Raw genomic sequence first — 16,310 nt, 5'->3', positions numbered from 1 at the left:
AAATATAGTCAGTACCCATACAAAAGTTGAAAACGGCTTGAGAGAGTGGCCCTGTTACTTGTTAAACAAAAATTAGTAATACCTATTGAAATGTGGTTAATACCTACATAAAAGTTATAAGTGACATAAAAGAGTGGTCTTGTTACTTACTAAACAAAAGTTGTTAATACCTATTGAAATGTAGTTAATAACTATATAAAAATTGTGAATAACATGAAAGGGTAGCATTGTTACTTGTTAAATGAAAGTGATTAATACCTATTGAAATGTAGTCAATACCTATACAAAAGTTATAAATAACTTGAAAGAGTGACTTTGTTAATTGTTAAACACAAAAGTTGTGAATAACCGGTAGTGAAAGTTGGACCGTTAACTTATATCTATATGCATTATATCAATAATAAGAAAAAATTATATTAAGGTCCCACCCAAGAGAATTAAATACAAAAAAGTCCCTTAAAATCATCGAATTAATATGAAGTCCCAAAGTACCTTATTGCAAAAGATTTCACTTATTTAATTACTAAATTGCCCCCATCTTTTTTCTTTAAAGTATGTGTTGGCAATTGAAATGACAGTCGTTAGCAACTTAAGGCATAATGATTAACAAATATTGCAATAGGTACTAACAACCCATGAATTAAATCTTTGTGATAAGTTGAAAAAATATGTTGTTAATATTTCTCATGATAGTTGTTAATCATTATACTTCAAGTTGTTAACGACTGCTCTTTTAGTTGTCGATGTATATTTAAAAAATGAGGACAATCTAGTATTTGAATAGGTGAAACCTCTTACAATGAGGGCTCTTGAAATTCAGATTAATTTGACAATTTAAGAATTTTTTTTTGTATTTAATTTTCTTAGATGAGACCCTGATACAATTTTTCTTAATATTAAAACATTGGTAGCTCAATAGTCATTCTTTTTCTTAATTTTGGCCCAAACTATTAAGTGGTGGTGGGATGAAATTGCACTAATAGGTGGGAAGAAATTTTTTTTCAAAAGGGTGCAAGTGGAATTTGATCCGACCACCACTTTGGTAGTTTATGCCAAAACTAAAGATAACTATTTGGCTCCTAGCACTTTAGTGTTAATATAATGCAAAAATAATATATATATATATATATATATATAAGTTAACTCCTTAGTTTTGATTATTCATCACTCACAATTTTCATATAAGTATTGATTACATTTTAATAGGTATTAACCACTTTCATTTGGCAAGCAACAAGGCTACTCTTTTAGGTTATTTATAAGTTTTGTATAGTTAGTAACTACATTATAATAGGCACTAAAAATTTTTGTTTAGCAAGCAACAAAGCCACTCTTTCAAGTCATTCACAACTTTTATATAGATATGGACTATATTTTTATAGATATTGATAATTTTGAAATAAAAATTAACAAGTCACAATTTTAATCTAAATACTTGAGCAAATGGGGAAAAAATCATATCTTGAGGAAATGCTCCTAATTTTCAAATGGTAATAACAAACTTTCAATTCATTTAACCAATTTCATAATAAAAATTAACAAAAAGTCATTTATATTATTTTTCAATTTCAAACGACCCATTTAAGTTTTCCTTCTTTCTTTTTTTGGCATTAGCAACTGTTAGCTTTCAAAATTGCGATTTCATATTTTCAAATCTTTTTTGTTGTTGTTATTTTCCATTTTTTCCTCTATCTTTATAATAAAATTAACATATCAACCATATAGTTGGAAATAAACAACATATTAAGTTACCAATTTCAGAATAAAAATTAACAAAAGGACATTTATGTCATTTTGTTTCAGTTTCAAAATGGCCATTCAAGTTTTTCTTCCTGTTTTTGCATTTTCAACTCTTACATTTAATGTCAAGCTTCTTTTTGTGTTATTTTGATCTTCATTACATTAATGTTTCTAAGGATTTGACATCGAGAATCAACCAGAGGGGCCATAATAAATTACAAATCGTCAAAGTTCAGACTTTTGCAGTAACCAAAGCAAATAGAGTATTAGATTTAATGCAATGCAATGCACAATAAATGTCGCAGAACGAGGACGCGTAAGAAGCACAAGAAAGTCGAGCATTTTCCACACTATTTATTGTGCTACTTCCTTGTCACACTCAGTTGAAGCTCAGATGATCAGAAATGGCGAAAGTGGGAAGGATCAAGTTGGGTTCACAAGGCTTGGAGGTATCGGCTCAGGGACTTGGTTGCATGAACATGTCTGGTGCCCATGGCACTCCTAAACCCGAACCCGACATGATCGCTCTCGTCCACCACGCCATCCAGAGCGGCATAACACATCTCGACACCACCAACATCTACGGCCCACACAAATGAAATTCTTCTCCGAAAGGTGCGCTCGATTCCAAGTTATTTTTTACTTTGTTGCTTCTTCGCGTTTGTTCATTCTGTGGGCTTATGACGAGTTGAGTGTGAATTCCTTCGTCCAGGCTTTGAAGGGAGCTTTGAGGAATAGGGTTGAATTGGCCTCCAAATTCGGAGTCAGTTTTGCCAACGGCAAGGCTGACATACGTGGTGATCCTGCATACGTGAGAGCGGCATCTGAGGCGAGCTTGAAGAGACTGGAGGTCGATTGTATTGATCTCTACTACCAGCATCGTGTTGATACTCATGTGCCTATTGAAGTCACGGTTCGTCTTTGGATATTCTTTTCTCTGAGTAAATTGCAGTTTTTATGTTTGATATAAAATCAGTTTCACCTTGCATTGTCGTTAAAATTTGGATACAAGATAGATAGGCTGTTGAGTAATACACCTTTCATGTGTCCCGCATCCAAGTTTTAACGAAAATAATCATGCGATTCATTGCTACATGTTTGTTTCACTTATAATTTGAATTTTATCTTGTTCCAATGGAGTTACTTTGATTGAACTAGTAGACATTAATGAGAACTTAATCCTGGTAATAGTCATATGATACCAGGAAGATGCGTTGACCCCCACCCTGACAATAAATTATCGTAGTAACTTTCACATATGTATGTTGGCTCACTTGTAACAAAATAGAAGCAAGATTGATGAAATGAGATATCTTACACCGGGGGAGGCTAACAGATTTGGACCAAAACGCCGGGATTAATTTGCAATATGGCATATTATACGTATAATAAAAAACCTTAATCCTTGATTTAGTTAGCACTGTGTGAGATTGCAGCAGATTGAGAACTATCATTCTAGGCTCTGGCTTCTTAGTTATACTATATATAATATATATGCAGAATCATGTATAATGCTCATGCCCAGTGATTCAGGTTTTCACTATAAAGGTATATCTGTGATTCTTTGCAGCTAAGTACTTTTGTGAATCTGCAATTTATCTTATCTTCCATCACTTTTCAAAAAGATGCATAATTGACATGCGTCCACTTCAACATGTGCATGGTCTAGCTGAAAAAAGCATGCCCTGTAAGTTTTGTGTGTTAGCATATATAAAAATCTACTTGTACGATACCGTACTGTAGACTTACTTTCATGTTATTTATTCTAAGATTGGGGAACTGAAAAAACTTGTTGAGGAGGGGAAAGTTAAATACATTGGCTTGTGTGAGGCCTCAGCTTCAACAATCAGAAGAGCACATGCTGTTCATCCTATAGCAGCTGTGCAGTTGGAGTGGTCCTTGTGGGCAAGAGATGTGGAGGAAGACATAATTCCAACTTGCAGGTGAGTTTGGAACTATTAAATTCGCTAATTATAATATCTGTCATTTCTCTCTACTGTGGTTTTTGATTAAAATTTGTGTTTAGTTTTGCAACATCTCATTTTGCATTTGCGAAATTCTTAGAGAACTTGGCATTGGAATTGTAGCGTACAGTCCTCTTGGACGAGGATTCTTTTCATCAGGAGCAAAGTTGGTTGAAAGCTTTCCAGAGAATGACTATCGGAAGGTCTGCGTTTATTCTAATATGCACATCATTACACCATGGTTCCATTTGTGATAATAAACTAGCTTAGCTTCTAGTGTGAAAGTCAATAGTTCTCAGCTTCTCCTAACCTTTTGTGTCCTTCAATTTCAATTGTAGTTTTACCATTCAAGAGTAAATAGCAGTAAAGTGTCATTGTTAAATTAGTTGATTAACGCTCTTGTGGATTTTATAATTATATTCGCATAATAGTATAATACAACAATTGCATTCACAAGCATGAGTTTGTTTATAAACATGCATAACCTGGATAAATTATGAAGATAAGAACACAATCTTGAGTAATGCCAATGCTTATCTCTCTTGACAAATCTTGAGTAATGTCATGATTTCTGGAAAAGAAAAACATTGTTAAATTGCTTAGCTCCCACGTTAATTTCAAGCCTGATTTTTCCTTCTACACTTCCGGTCTTTTGTTCCATTTTTCCCTCTTAATTAGTTTAAGCTTTGAAAATTGAGGTCTGAACCCTGAGAGATTGCATGATTAAACCCTGACAGAAGAGAAATTGACTGGAAATATTAGATGGATTGAGAGAAGGTTATCATGATGCATCTTTATTTGGATTTTTTGCTTTCCTGGGTTGATCATGAAAACAAAAACTTGTTTCTATCCATCCAGTTTATGCCTAGGAAGCTTATAGATATAATTTCAATCAATAGGGAACTGGATGTTGCCTTGCCATATGACAATCCTCTTCTTAAGGTTGAGATACAAAATTTGTTCTCCCTGACACTTTGTTTTTGTAATTGTATGGAAATTGTATATCTTATTGATACTTCGATTGGGTATTTATATACAATAGAGGAGCCTAGGTATTAATGGCTCATTACTATGAAATCATATCATATCGTATCTTATATACTAATTACAGGATATTTACATATCTTATAATATCTCCTATAATATCTCTACACTCCCCCTCAAGTTGGAGCATAGATGTCAATCATGCCCAACTTGTTACAAAGATATTCAACTCGAACCCCATTGAGAGCTTTGGTGAGAAGATCACCCAACTGGTCACTGGATCTGACATGTCTTGTAGAGATGAAGTTTTCCTTGAGCTTGTCTCGGATGAAATGACAGTCAATCTCAATATGTTTCGTTTGTTCATGGAAGACCAAATTCAAAGCTATGTGTAGGGCTGCTTTATTATCACACCACAGCTTTGCTGGTAACGAGGTTTTAAGACCAACCTCTTTTAGTAGCTGGTATATCCAAACTATCTCACATACAGATTGCGCCATGGCTCTGTATTCCGCTTCTGCATTCGATCGTGACACCACATTCTGTTTCTTGCTTTTCCAGGACACCAAATTGCCTCCTACAAAAACACAGTATCGTTTCGTGGCTTTTGACCCACCATGATCAGCATCACAGAAGCACTCAATGTCTGTGTGACCATGATTCTTGTACAATATCCCACGACTTGGGGATCTCTTCAAGTAGTGTAACACGTGCTCTAAGGCTTCCCATTGTCGGACAATTGGCGCAACCATAAATTGGCTAAGGACACTCACTGGATAGGTGATATCAGGATGGGTCACTGTAAGGTAATTCAACTTCCCAATCAGTCTCCTATACCTCTCTGGATTTTCAAATGGCTTGCTCTTAGTAGCTTCATCAGGATTTTCACATGGTACGCTACCATCAGCATCAAGCAGAGGATTATAGACCATAGGGAAGCTGGTCGGGGCAGCCCCTAGTTTTCCAGTTTCTTTCAGCAGATCAAGAACATACTTTCTCTGAGTCAATAAGATGCCTTTCTTGCTCCTCATGACTTCAATTCCCAAAAGGTACTTCAATGAACCCAGATCCTTTGTATGGAAATGTGAGTTAAGGAACGACTTGAGAGATGAGATCCCCGAGGCATTGTTTCCTGTAATCACAATGTCATCGACATACACAACCAGTAGGATCATGCCAGCACTTGTTCACTGATAGAACATAGAATGATCATACTTAATCTGTCAAACCATGCCCGAGGACTTTGCTTTAAGCCATAGAGTGATTTCTTAAGGCGACACACCTTCCCACGCTCCCCCGAGCAACAAAACCTGGTGGTTGCTCCATGTATACTTCTTTAAGGAGATCACCGTTCAAGAATGCATTTTTGATATCTAATTGATGGAGATCCCAACTATAGGTAGCGGCCATGGAGATGAACAGATGAACAGAAGAGAGCTTGGCCACGGGGGAAAAAGTCTCAGAGTAGTCAATACCATACTTTTGAGCATAGCCTTTTGCGACAAGACGAGCCTTGAGGCATTCAGTGTACCATCCGCCTTAACTTTGGGGGTCAACACCCATTTACACCCAATAGCTTTCTTTCCTGTTGTTAAATCTACTAAGGTCCATGTGCCAGCACAATAAAGGGCCGCCGTCTCTTCTTCCATCGCAGTACGCCAACCCGGGTGGGACAACGCTTCATGAAGGGACTTAGGTACTGAAATAGTATCTAAAGAGGCAACAAAGGCACGAGAAACAGAGGGGAGATGGTTATATGAAACAAAGGAAGAAATAGGATGGGCACAAGTATGTTTACCTTTACGAAGGGCAATGGGCAGATCAAGGGAGGGATCTGGATTTGGAACAGGAGGTGTCTCAGAGTCAATGGAGGGATCGGTATCTAGACCTGGAACAGGGTCAGGCTCAGGGTGCATGATGCTTGCTGTAGGATCAGATGACGAAGCAGATAATGGTGGAGCAGAATGTGGCGCAACAGTAGGAGTAGTTTCCTTCAAACGTCTGGTGTAGACCCGAGACAAAGGTGGTTGACCAGGTGCTAATACGGGAGCTGGTGCTGGTGGTAAGCTTGGACTAACAGAATATACTAGAAAGGTATCCTCCTCTGCCGGTGGAGAAGGTGGAGCGGAAGCATTAGATGCAAAGTAGGCAACAGATTCTTGAAAAGTGACATCGGCTGAAACCAAATAACGATTCAGAGTAGGAGAAAAACATCGATAACCCTTTTGAACTCGAGAGTAGCCAAGAAAGACACATTTAAGAGACTTGGGGTCCAATCTGGAGACCGTGGGATGCACATCCCGAACAAAACAAACACAATCAAAGATCTTAGGATCAATAGGGAACAAAGCTTTGGAAGGAAAGAGAGTGGTATAAGGAATGTTACCATCAAGGACAGAGGAGGGCATGCGATTAATAAGAAAGCAAGCTGTGGAGACCACATCTGCCCATAATGGTTTTGGAACCTGCATTTGAAATAAAAGTGCACGGGCCACTTCTAATAAGTGACGATTTTTTCTTTTGGCAATACCATTCTGAGCCGGTGTATCCACACAGGAAGATTGATGAAGAATGCCGTGTTGAAGCATAAAAGAGCGAAAGGATTCAGAAAAATATTCTTTAGCATTACCACTGCGCAAGGTGTGGACAAGCGTATTGAATTGAGTTTTAATTTCGGCAACAAAAGTACAAAAGTGAGAGAAAAGCTTAGAACGATTTTTCATTAAATATAGCCAAGTGGTACGAGAATAATCATCAACAAATGTGACAAAATATTTAAAACCACCTTTAGACTCAACTGGACACGGACCCCAAATATCGGAGTGCACTAACTCAAAAGGAGACGAAGCCCGTTTATTGACTCTAGACACTAACGGTAGACGATGATGTTTAGCAAACTGACACGACTCACAGTCTAAAGACGACAAATGCTTAAATTGAGGATAAACCTTTTTTAAAGAGGATAAAGATAAATGACCCAAATGACAATGTGCTTCAAATGTAGTGACACCACCAGTACAAGCCACCGCACGAGACCCCTGATCATCAAGGAAGTAATGTCCGCCAGATTCATAGCCCCTACCAATAATCTTCTTCGTCAAAAGATCCTGTATCAAGCAATGGTCAGGAAAAAGTGAGACCCAACAATTTAATTGGCGAGTAAGCTTGCTAGGGGACAAAAGGTTAAAAGCAAGATTTGGGACATTGAGTACAGATTTTAAATGAATAGAAAGGGTAGGTTTAATAGTGCCAGATCCAAGGACATGAGAGTGGGAACCATCTGCAATGGTGATAGCAGAGGGGTTGGCATAAGAATTATAGCTAGAGAAGAGATGACGGTTACCTGTCATGTGGTCAGTAGCACCAGAGTCTATGATCCATTTGGAGGAAGAAGAGACAAGAGCAGTAGCCTCATTACCTGTTGCACTAGCGGTGCTCACGGGGGGATTTGCAGATTTCAATGAGCATACTCGGCAGCTGAGATAGTAACCATGTCATTGGTTGTTGTGGCCGCATGGCAGAGCTCTGTCGTTGTTGTTTGTTTTGCAGCTTACGGCATGTGCGTTTAGTATGTCCTGATTCCTTGCAGTAGTAACATATCACTTCCTCGGGCTCCTGATTACCACCTTCTAGTTTCGAACCACTACGATTAGGGACCCCTCGATTGTCATTCTGGCCTCGACTGAGTAATGCACTAGTAGGTGTAATGGGAGCTGAGGAAGGGTTTTGTTCAGTTCTCAATACACGAGAGAAAGCTTCTTCAAGAGAGGGGATTTCAGCTCCAGACAAAATTTGCGATCGAGCAGCCGCATATTGAGATGGCAGTGCAGTCAGAAAACTCATGGTGGCCATCTGCTCGCGGTGAGACACATTAACTTTCCTGTCATCAGAAATAGGCATAAGAACATTGAGCTCTTCATAGGTGCTTTTAAAATCCATAAAGAAGTTTGTGAGGGAACGGTCAACTGGCATCTCGGACCGATAGAACAATTTGCAGACCTCGTAAATACGAGAGATGTTGTTCTTTCCTGAGTATAAGAGTGTCAAATAATCCATTAGTTCTTTAACAAATTCACAATGAGTAATAGAAGGCATGATCTCACTATCAATAGAGTTACGAAGTTGTAACAGAAGCCATGCATCATCTCTTAACCATGACTTACGAGAGGCATCCTTTTCATCAAGAGGATTGTCAGTCAAGTGATCTTCCTTTTCAATGCTTTGAAAATAAATACGAATAGTCTTACTCCAATCCAGATAATTTTTCCAAGTTAGTTTGTGTTCAGTAATCTTAGTGACTCCTGGAACCACCTCAGGGACAACAAACTTGTTATCACCCATTAGGATAATAATTATCACAGCAACACTAATCAGTCAAATAGATCACACTAGGGACCACGGAATAAAAAGTATATCAGAACTCCACAAACCAGAGCACTAACGCTTTCTCAGGAAGCCAAAAGTGCTATGAATCACAACAAATAATGGGACCCAGGAAGTAGAAGCGGCAGGGAAGGGTCAGAACAGAAGTTACGATGCCGGAAAACGAGAGAAGACGTCAGAAAACGACAGAAGACGCCAAAAAAATGCTACGACACGACGGCGCGTGAACAGTGCAGCAGCGGACGGTGACGGCGCGTGAAGGCCACGCGCTGCTCGGACGGCGACGAGACTCCAGTGGTTGACCGATCGGGACCCTGCGACCACCGTTGACCGGCGCGTGTGCACTGTAGGGGACGGGAGGCTGGATTTCTGTGAACAGTGTAGCAACGGTGAACAGTGCAGGGACGCTAGAAGAACCGGAAAAAACGTTTTTTTAACCTAATAAACCTGCTCTGGTACCATGTAATTGTATGGAAATTGTATATCTTATTGATACTTCGATTGGGTATTTACATACAATAGAGGAGCCTAGGTATTAATGGCTCATTACTATGAAATCATATCATATCGTATCCCATATACTAATTACAGGATATTTACATATCTTATAATATCTCCTATAATATCTCTACAGTTTCAATGTAAATGATGGACACAATTTTATATCTATGGTTGAAACATCCTTGTTGATAGATTGACATTGAGATTAATCTTATTCGTGTATCAATTGTACCCCATTTCAGCGACTGCCGAGATTCTATCCCGAAAACATGGAGCACAATAAGATTATATTTGAGAGGGTTAATGAAATGGCTACAAGGAAGGGATGCACTCCATCCCAGCTAGCACTGGCCTGGGTTCATCATCAAGGCAATGATGTGTGCCCTATACCAGGAACCACCAAAATTGAGAACCTGAACCAAAACATTGGGACTTTGTCAGTTAAGCTCACCCCAGAAGAAATGGCAGAGCTTGAGTCTTTCGTTTCTGCTGATGCGATCAAGGGCGAAAGATCTGTTCCTGGACTAGCTACATATAAGGACGCTGACACTCCCCCTCTTTCTTCCTGGAAAGCTGCTGCATAAAATAGTTCATTCCTTACACTTTGTGTATTCAGTACTTGCTGTTGCTACCTTAAGCAGACTGATCAGCACAAGAGGTATCCTTGCCTCAAAGGAGTTGTTATATTAGTCCTTCTAGATTGAGGGCAAAGGGAGATGGATGGTATTTCGGCATTTAATAGGGACACTATATGGATTTTCAATACTGCCCTCAAAACTAAAACTGGCATTTCAGCAGCCATTATGATCAGTTTGAATTGTATAATACTCCTCCGGTCCTAAATATAAGACTTAATTAGGGAGTTGATATTGGTCTTATATGTAAGATTTATTTCACATGTTTATTGATTTTTTCCTAAACTAACCTTATTGATATTCTCCCAACAATCAAGTAGGAGAGAGAGAATTAAGGAAGATGTTTAGGGTGTTTTGAAGAGAATTTTTTATGTTAACTAATTTAACTAACACTCTTAATCTATTCAAATTAGTCAATTAGTTCCTACGTTAAGGATCAGAGGAATATCATGGATGGGAATTGGAATCTTTTATACAAGTGTCAAGAAGAGACTTGTCAAATATGTGAGTGGTTAAGGAGGGCTGGCTGTAATGAAATGGGTTAGTCTCTCACAACTAAATAAACCAAAGTTTAAATCTCTGTTAAAAGAAACATACGCCTTTAGTGCTCTGGAGTGCCTAATACCTATGCCTAGCGTAGTGTGTGTGTGTGTGTGTGAACGGTTAATACTCTTCTACCAGCTGGACGTATCTTTTATGTTAACAGGGAGACTCGCGATTGAGTACCAGCGTATTATGGCCCACTTGCTGGTCAAAAAAGGTATTATGGCCCACACAGATCAAAACATATTCTTAACGGATTTATTCATTTAGTTTTTTTTTAAAATTTAATCTGATATTTGACATTAATCTTCCACAATTTGATATGATCAGAGCTTTTCTAAGTCTTAACTACTAAAGATTGGTACTCGTATCAAATAGTACTCAACTGTAGGCTAGTTTGTTTAAACTTTGTTCCCATTAAAAAAACACTTTTTTTGGGAAAAAATAACGTTTGTTAAACTTTAACATCTCTTTAATCTTTTGAAAATAAATCAATTAAAAAATAATTTCCTAATTATTTTGAGAAGTTACTTTATATAGCTTCTAAAAATAATCAGATGCATGAGGTTGTTCCAATTGTAGAGGTAGATAGGTTCTTCTGTTTTTTAAATGGTTATGATGTAACTCAATGTTTTTGCTACGTATAGTTATCCTTCTATTAAATGCAATTCTATTGTCGGGCATTAAATATGAGTAATTTTTTTTAGTAGGAATTCAAACTTAGTTTATTTATTCAAATGGCACCTTGCATGCTTGCATTCCATACTTTGGGTGGCTAAAATAGTGGTGGATAGAATTAGGAAAATCGGCCTACCTTTGATAGGCATAGACCGAAAAGTTGGCTTTCTCTAAATTAGCTTTTTTTTTTTTTTTTGCTAAAGTATAGGTATCCTCCTATTGGAGGGAATCCTATTTGAGACACTGTCAAGCACTAAATGTAGCACCTCTCTCAGTAAGGATTGAAACCTTAGTTCGTCATGTTATGAAAGACTAGTCCTTTCTGCTAGACCTAATCCCGGTTGGTTCTCTAAATTAGCTTTTTTTGCAAAGTCCAAACCTTTAAAAGCATGGGCTCGGACCGAATCACGGACTACAGGCCTGTTTAACAAAAGTATATTATTTTCTCACTTTTTTCAAGTACATGAAAACAAAACAAAATAAAATCCTGCTTTAAAATATAAATATTATAAAATTTAAGTCGCAAATGCTAAGCATCATTAACATCAACACATAAAGCTAAGAATGTCAATTTCCATCTTGAAAGAACTAGAAATTGATGTTGATCGTTTTTTCATCAGTTTAAGACATCTAATTATTTTAATTATTAGGCTTCTCTAATGATAAAATATTAGAAAACTAAAGAATCAAATTAATGTCTAAATAATCAAAACAAAACCAAATCAAACCATAATCGTGAATACGGATAAAAAATAGTTATGATTTAAATATTTTTATTAATGATAATTTTGTTTGTTGATTTGAAAGAATAATTAGATGCTTGCTGGTCAAAAAAAAAAAAGAATAATTAGATGCCATAGACAAGGAAAATGTCATAAAAATATGGTGATATGTAGAGATATTATTAAATTAAAAATAAATAGTAAATAACCTTTTTGTTGAATATAGATGCGCAAAGAATTTTTTATTAAATCACTAAATAATAAATTACTAAATAATAAGAAATGACTATTCAAAATATTAGTTAAATTTAGTAAAGTAATAAATATGTAAGTGATATATATATTTCCAATTATAACATTATTTATAAAGAGAGTACATTAAAAAAATAATGAGTAAAAATTTAGGAAGAATTAGAACGAAGAGCCTATGGAGAAAAATATTTAGTGCACAGATTATAAAAATTAAAATTATTTTAAAAGATCATATATTAAAATATAATTTTAGAAAGACTAAATTACTTATTATTAATCCTCTTATATTCTCTCATACAATATTTCAATTATTCAACAGTTAATGAGTTCCCTCAATTTCCATTAGCCTGCACCCCACTCCACACAAAATAGAAAGAATATTGATTGATGTATTTTACTCTTCTTTTTCTTTTTTTTATTCTTGAGTGTGAACAAAATTGGGAGAATTGCAGAGAGAACGAGGAAAGTAGAAGGAGTAATTTGGTATTTTAAAATTTATATTTGAACACTTGATCCTTTTAAATAATTCTAATTTTATGATCCTTCTTATTAAATAATTTTCTCTACAGATCCGTTGGTCTAATTCTCCCAAAGATTTATTGTGGAAAGATAATAAGTAGTATATATTTAATAAGAATAAAAATAAAAAGAATAATTTAAAATTTTATATAAAAAAATTATTTCTTATATTTAAAAACATAAAGAATTTGTTACTTATAAAAAGAACTGAGGGATATTATCTTTCATGTCAGTATCCTTGAATAGCATGATAGCATTCCTTTCATTGCGTAACAATGAATGATGAATGAAGCAAGACACGTGTTATGAAATAATTTTGTGTTTGAGAAAAATTGTTAATTTTATTTTACCTCCAACAAATAAGTATGGTATAAAGTAGGTGGGTGAAAAATAGACAGCTGAACGAATAATTATGAGAATTTTTTGTAAATACTACCTCCAGTCCTAATTATAAGACTCAGTTGACTAATTTGAGGAGATTAAGGAAAGACGTTAAGTTAGTTATTTGTAATAAATAGGTGTTGTCTTTCCTAAAATATCCTTACTAATCAATTATATTGGCTAGAACTACAATTATTAGAAGGACTACCTTGGAAAAAAAATATAAATATAAGATACAAATTAGATTGGGATCTTATATTTAAGACTAAGATAAAAGTCAAACAGAGTCCTATATTAAGAACCGAAGGTAGTATATTAAATATTCATTAAATTTTATAATATCATTCCCTCTGATAAAAGGTGTGTTTGTTTCAGCATTTGGAACAGAAAACGTGAGGTGGGAAGTGTAAGGACTCGTTTGAATCTCCGTTTGGACCTCAAAAAGTGTATGAAAATATGTGAAACCTCAAAAAGTGTATGAGAATATGTGAAATTTCAGTTTGGGGTTTTTGTGGCTTTTTTTGGTGTTTGGGTGGAGCTAAAAGCCCAACTAACTTTTGACTAAAACAAGGATGCGTTTCAACACTGAGGAAAGCTGCTTTTAGAGCGATTAGTAAGGTAATTTACTGTTAGACTTGTATTAATACTCATTCAAAATCAAAACACACTTACCTAAATCTGTCCTTCACTTTTTTCCTCACTCTTCTCCCTTCACTTATTACAATTAGTTATGCGATTTCATGTACTTTAATTAGAGATCAAATGAATTTTAATTTATACTCATGTTTGTCCATTATATATATTTAATTATCTATAATGTGTTTTTAAATTTTTCTTGGCAACAAATATTTTTATTTTATAATTTCACAAAAAAAACTATGTTTATTTTATTATAATAATTTTAGGTATTTTTTAAACTATTATCACATTAAAAATATATAATATTAGACACTACTATTTAATAAAATTCATACCATTTTCAGTCATTTTGCAACTAAACTCATTTTTCTATTAATCATCTAAACAAGCTTTAGCTTTTCCAATTGACTTTTTATAAGCACCAACCCAAACATAAATCACATTACACTAACTGACTTTTATTCTAATTTGAATTTACAAAAGTCAGTTAGAATAAAAATCAGTTTTGCTACCGCCAATCCAAATACATCTTAAAATGCTAGTTTAGGAGAAATATGGAGAGTGGGATTTGTTTGGATGAGTGATAAGTTAAAAGGACTTTTAAGTCAAAAACTCCCCCACCATGAAAGCTATTAGCCTGTTTAACTAAGCGTTTGGAGGCAAATAAGCTGCTCTTGAAGAATTTGTGCTATTTGGCTTGGCGATTGAGCAATCTGGTTTTTGTATAAAAAGCTACAATAAGCTATAAAATAAAGTTAACAGCTTATAACTTATAGCTTTTGAAACACGAAAAGAGAAAAAGTTAAGAAATTTATTATCTTCTTGGGTTCTTATTATAAGCCTCAAATAACTAATTTGTACATAACAAAAAATGTTTTAAGATTAGTTGAAAGTAATAAATAAGTTAGAAATATACTTTTGTTAAAATTACTTACTCAATCATTATTAAAATATTTTTTATGATTTCTCTAAAGTTTTAAAATTTAATTCACTCATTAAATTTCACTTCTTTATATTAAATTAATTTAAATTTATTGTATTATGTAAATTCATTTTTTAATCATGTTTCACTTTATATTTAAAATATTTTTTGTGATTTCTCTAAAGTTTTAAAATTTAATTCACTCATTAAATTTCACTTCTTTATATTAAATTAATTTAAATTTATTGTATTATGTAAAATTATTTTTTAATAATGTTTCATTATTTATTAAAACTCGTAACCATTTTGGTAATTTTATAAATAAGCTTACTTTTACTTAATCATAATCCAAACAACTTTTTATCAATCTCATTTTTACAAACTACCTTTTCTGAACTACAATCTAACTTATCCAATTTAATTTTTTCCAACTTCATTTTTCCAAATATCAAATTAACAATAAACTACTTTTTCAATCGCTAATCTGAACGAACCTAAATAAAAGTTACTTCTCTACTATGGAGAGAGAAAGAAAAAGACAATGAGGCCGGAAGGGAGGAGAAGGAAAAAAGTACAAGAGAAGAGAAAAGACAAAAGAAATAAAGAGAGAAGGAAAAAGATTAAGGAAGAGATCTCTTAATATAAAATTTAGTTGATTAATTTAAAGAGATTAAAAAATTATAAATTAATTATAACATATGTTATATGATCTCACTAAAATACTTTTATGTGTTATTATATTATATATTAGTTTATAAGTCGCACCAATTACTTTTCAATAACAATTTTATATTTTATATTTACATTTATTTTATTTTCATTTATTCAATACATCTGATTAAATGGTTTTCAATACTTACAAATTTTTATAATTATATATTAATTTTTTATTTTTTTAAATTTATCAAATTATGTACATATGATATGTATCATAAAACTCATGTCTTTTTTTGAGCATTTTATATCTAAACTTACTTTTTTATTATTTATCCAAATATATTTCAATTTGTCAAACTAATTTTTTTTAAATAAAAGCCAACCCAAATATAAATCATATTATATTAGCTGATTTTTACCTTAACTGACTTTTGCAAAAGTTATATTGTAAAAAAATTACTTCTCCCATCACTAATCCAAACAAACCCTTAGACACTCTACACCTCTCATCAGAACTAAACATTGGAGTTAAGTCATAATTTTGTTTGAAAATGAAATAAATTTTTAATTATCCAAATAGATTTCAATTTGTCAAATTAATTTTTTTTATAAAAGCTAATTCAAATATAAATCACATCACATTAACTATTTTTATTTTAACTGACTTTTGCAAAAGTTAGATTGCAAAAAAATTACTTCTCCCATCACTAATCCAAATAAACCCTAAGACACTCTACACCTCTCATCAGAGATAAACATCGGAGTTAAGTCATAATTTTGTTTGAAAATG

General features: G+C 34.2%; 1 pseudogene; it reads left to right on the top strand.

The window, feature by feature from the left end:
• Positions 1-2,077: 2,077 nt before the first annotated feature.
• On the top strand, positions 2,078-10,369 carry LOC114720866 (probable aldo-keto reductase 2; annotated as a pseudogene).
• Positions 10,370-16,310: the final 5,941 nt, after the last annotated feature.

This window comes from Neltuma alba, unplaced genomic scaffold, assembly GCF_004799145.2.
Source record: "Neltuma alba isolate B1F8T4 unplaced genomic scaffold, ASM479914v2 tig00012002_pilon, whole genome shotgun sequence".
NCBI classification, from domain to species: domain Eukaryota; kingdom Viridiplantae; phylum Streptophyta; class Magnoliopsida; order Fabales; family Fabaceae; genus Neltuma; species Neltuma alba.
This window is presented reverse-complemented; position numbering and strand designations above follow the sequence as displayed.